The sequence below is a fragment of the Carex rostrata genome, chromosome 11 (assembly GCF_964058835.1).
Source record: "Carex rostrata chromosome 11, lpCarRost1.2, whole genome shotgun sequence".
In the NCBI taxonomy this organism is placed as follows: Eukaryota; Viridiplantae; Streptophyta; class Magnoliopsida; order Poales; family Cyperaceae; genus Carex; species Carex rostrata.
The window spans coordinates 12,501-17,500 of NC_135928.1; positions in this window are offsets into that span (position 1 = coordinate 12,501).

Below are 5,000 nucleotides of genomic sequence, written 5' to 3' on the forward strand. Positions count from 1 at the left end.
TAGTTTTCCCCCGCTGGACTGTTTTCGGGTCACTTTTGCCCAACGTTAGCGGCTTCCGCTTGCCGCTGGACTGTTTTCGGGCCCTTTTTCACCGACCCTTGGCCGTATCCGCTTAGTTTTCCCCAACGCGTGGCCGCATCCGCTTAGTTTTCCCCCGCTGAACTGTTTTCGGGTCACTTTTGCCCAACGTTAGCCGCTTCCGCTTGCCGCTGGGCTGTTTTCGGGCCAATTTCCACCGACTCTTGGCCGTATCCGCTTAGTTTTCCCCAACGCGTGGCCGCATCCGCTTAGTTTTCCCCCGCTGAACTGTTTTCGGGTCAGTTTTGCCCAACGTTAGCCGCTTCCGCTTGCCGCTGGGCTGTTTTCGGGCCAATTTCCACCGACACTTGGCCGCATCCGCTTAGTTTTCCCCAACGCGTGGCCGCATCCGCTTAGTTTTCCCCCGCTGAACTGTTTTCGGGTCAGTTTTGCCCAACGTTAGCCGCTTCCGCTTGCCGCTGGGCTGTTTTCGGGCCAATTTCCACCGACACTTGGCCGCATCCGCTTAGTTTTCCCCAACGCGTGGCCGCATCCGCTTAGTTTTCCCCCGCTGAACTGTTTTTGGGTCAGTTTTGCCCAACGTTAGCCGCTTCCGCTTGCCGCTGGACTGTTTTCGGGCCAATTTCCACCGACTCTTGGCCGTATCCGCTTAGTTTTCCCCAACGCGTGGCCGCATCCGCTTAGTTTTCCCCCGCTGAACTGTTTTCGGGTCAGTTTTGCCCAACGTTAGCCGCTTCCGCTTGCCGCTGGGCTGTTTTCGGGCCAATTTCCACCGACACTTGGCCGCATCCGCTTAGTTTTCCCCAACGCGTGGCCGCATCCGCTTAGTTTTCCCCCGCTGAACTGTTTTCGGGTCAGTTTTGCCCAACGTTAGCCGCTTCCGCTTGCCGCTGGACTGTTTTCGGGCCAATTTCCACCGACTCTTGGCCGTATCCGCTTAGTTTTCCCCAATGCGTGGCCGAATCCGCTTAGTTTTCCCCCGCTGAACTGTTTTCGGGTCACTTTTGCCCAACGTTAGCCGCTTCCGCTTGCCGCTGGGCTGTTTTCGGGCCAATTTCCACCGACACTTGGCCGCATCCGCTTAGTTTTCCCCCGCTTAACTGTTTTCGGGTCACTTTTCCCCAACGTTAGCCGCTTCCGCTTGCCGCTGGGCTGTTTTCGGGCCATTTTTCCCCAACACTTGGCCGTATCCGCTTAGTTTTCCCCAACGCGTGGCCGCATCCGCTTAGTTTTCCCCCGCTGAACTGTTTTCGGGTCACTTTTGCCCAACGTTAGCCGCTTCCGCTTGCCGCTGGACTGTTTTCGGGCCAATTTCCACCGACTCTGGGCCGGATCCGCTTAGTTTTCCCCAACGCTTGGCTGCATCCGCTTAATTTTCCCCAGCTGAACTGTTTTCGGGTCACTTTGTCCCAACGTTAGCCGTTTCCGCTTGCCGCTGGACTGTTTTCGGGCCATTTTCCACCGACTCTTGGCCGTATCCGCTTGGTTTTGCCCAACGCTTGGCTGCTTCCGCATAATTTCCCCCAGCTGAACTGTTTTCGGGTCACTTTTGCCCAACGTTAGCCGTTTCCGCTTGCCGCTGGACTGTTTTCGGGCCATTTTTCACCGTCACTTGGCCGTATCCGCTTAGTTTTCGCCAACAATTGGCTGCATCCGCTTAATTTTCCAAGCTATACTGCTTTCGGGTCAGTTTTGCCCAACGTTAGCCGCTTCCGCTTGCCGCTGGGCTGTTTTCGGGCCATTTTCCACCCACGCTGGCACCGACGGGGCCATGTACACCCACGCGCGTGTACATGAGGGGGCACCCATTTTTGAAAACCTTGCCCCCCTATAGGGGAATATGCATTTTGAGGCTCTAGCCACGCCCAGGGTTACCACCCCCTGAAAATCCCCCAAGTCAAAATCACCCATGTAAAATATTCAAAAAAATCTCAAAAAATCACAAAAAATTTATAAAATCAAATAAATTAAAAAAAAAAAAAATTTTCAAAAATTCAAAAAAAATTCAAAAAATTCAAAAAAATTCAAAAAAATTCAAAAAATTCAAAAATTCAAAAAAAGTCCAAAAACCCAAAAAAACTTCAAAAATTTCAAAAATTCAAAATAATTTCAAAAAAATTTCAAAAATTTGCCCCGCTGAACTGTTTTCGGGTCAGTTTTGCCCAACGTTAGCCGCTTCCGCTTGCCGCTGGACTGTTTTCGGGCCAATTTCCACCGACTCTTGGCCGTATCCGCTTAGTTTTCCCCAACGCGTGGCCGCATCCGCTTAGTTTTCCCCCGCTGAACTGTTTTCGGGTCACTTTTGCCCAACGTTAGCCGCTTCCGCTTGCCGCTGGGCTGTTTTCGGGCCAATTTCCACCGACACTTGGCCGCATCCGCTTAGTTTTCCCCAACGCGTGGCCGCATCCGCTTAGTTTTCCCCCGCTGAACTGTTTTCGGGTCAGTTTTGCCCAACGTTAGCCGCTTCCGCTTGCCGCTGGACTGTTTTCGGGCCAATTTCCACCGACTCTTGGCCGTATCCGCTTAGTTTTCCCCAACGCGTGGCCGCATCCGGTTAGTTTTCCCCCGCTGAACTGTTTTCGGGTCACTTTTGCCCAACGTTAGCCGCTTCCGCTTGCCGCTGGGCTGTTTTCGGGCCAATTTCCACCGACACTTGGCCGCATCCGCTTAGTTTTCCCCCGCTTAACTGTTTTCGGGTCACTTTTCCCCAACGTTAGCCGCTTCCGCTTGCCGCTGGGCTGTTTTCGGGCCATTTTTCCCCAACACTTGGCCGTATCCGCTTAGTTTTCCCCAACGCGTGGCCGCATCCGCTTAGTTTTCCCCCGCTGAACTGTTTTCGGGTCACTTTTGCCCAACGTTAGCCGCTTCCGCTTGCCGCTGGACTGTTTTCGGGCCAATTTCCACCGACTCTGGGCCGGATCCGCTTAGTTTTCCCCAACGCTTGGCTGCATCCGCTTAATTTTCCCCAGCTGAACTGTTTTCGGGTCACTTTGTCCCAACGTTAGCCGTTTCCGCTTGCCGCTGGACTGTTTTCGGGCCATTTTCCACCGACTCTTGGCCGTATCCGCTTGGTTTTGCCCAACGCTTGGCTGCTTCCGCATAATTTCCCCCAGCTGAACTGTTTTCGGGTCACTTTTGCCCAACGTTAGCCGTTTCCGCTTGCCGCTGGACTGTTTTCGGGCCATTTTTCACCGTCACTTGGCCGTATCCGCTTAGTTTTCGCCAACAATTGGCTGCATCCGCTTAATTTTCCAAGCTATACTGCTTTCGGGTCAGTTTTGCCCAACGTTAGCCGCTTCCGCTTGCCGCTGGGCTGTTTTCGGGCCATTTTCCACCCACGCTGGCACCGACGGGGCCATGTACACCCACGCGCGTGTACATGAGGGGGCACCCATTTTTGAAAACCTTGCCCCCCTATAGGGGAATATGCATTTTGAGGCTCTAGCCACGCCCAGGGTTACCACCCCCTGAAAATCCCCCAAGTCAAAATCACCCATGTAAAATATTCAAAAAAATCTCAAAAAATCACAAAAAATTTATAAAATCAAATAAATTAAAAAAAAAAAAAAATTTCAAAAATTCAAAAAAAATTCAAAAAATTCAAAAAAATTCAAAAAAATTCAAAAAATTCAAAAATTCAAAAAAAGTCCAAAAACCCAAAAAAACTTCAAAAATTTCAAAAATTCAAAATAATTTCAAAAAAATTTCAAAAATTTGCCCCGCTGCTGAACTGTTTTCGGGCCAGTTTTGCCCAACGTTAGCCGCTTCCGCTTGCCGCTGGACTGTTTTCGGGCCAATTTCCACCGACTCTTGGCCGTATCCGCTTAGTTTTCCCCAACGCGTGGCCGCATCCGCTTAGTTTTCCCCCGCTGAACTGTTTTCGGGTCACTTTTGCCCAACGTTAGCCGCTTCCGCTTGCCGCTGGGCTGTTTTCGGGCCAATTTCCACCGACACTTGGCCGCATCCGCTTAGTTTTCCCCCGCTTAACTGTTTTCGGGTCACTTTTCCCCAACGTTAGCCGCTTCCGCTTGCCGCTGGGCTGTTTTCGGGCCATTTTTCCCCAACACTTGGCCGTATCCGCTTAGTTTTCCCCAACGCGTGGCCGCATCCGCTTAGTTTTCCCCCGCTGAACTGTTTTCGGGTCACTTTTGCCCAACGTTAGCCGCTTCCGCTTGCCGCTGGACTGTTTTCGGGCCAATTTCCACCGACTCTGGGCCGGATCCGCTTTGTTTTCCCCAACGCGTGGCCGCATCCGCTTAGTTTTCCCCCGCTTAACTGTTTTCGGGTCACTTTTCCCCAACGTTAGCCGCTTCCGCTTGCCGCTGGGCTGTTTTCGGGCCAATTTCCACCGACTCTTGGCCGGATCCGCTTAATTTTCCCCAGCTGAACTGTTTTCGGGTCATTTTAGCCCGACGGGGGCACCGACGGGACTGTTTTCGGGCCATTTTGCACCGACGCTTGGCCGCATGCGCTTAGTTTTGGGGCCATTTTTCACTGACGGCTGGCCGCATCCGCTTAGGTGCCCCCGCTTGGCTGATTTTTGCGCCGTTTTTTTTGTTGAACTTCAGGTTTCAAACTTCCAATTTTTTTCCAAACTGCAGATTTCATATTTTATATTTTTTATAAATTTGAACTTTTTCAAAATATCAAAAAAGTATTACAATATCCATAATTTGGATCGCGTACAATCCGGAAGTTTGAGAAATGGTCCACACCGGGTGTGAACCATCCAATCCGAAAAAAGTGGGAATTTTTACAAGCCGGAAAAACTGGAGTTTCAATGGCTCTTTGGACGGTTGTAATTCATTTGGACCAAAAATTGTCCAACCCACTTGCATAAGATCCGAAATTGTACAACCCAATTTTTTTTTTTCCAAACTCCAAATTTCATATTTCATATTTTTAATAAATTTGAATTTTTGCCTACATCCATAATTTGGATCGCGTACAATCCGGAAGTT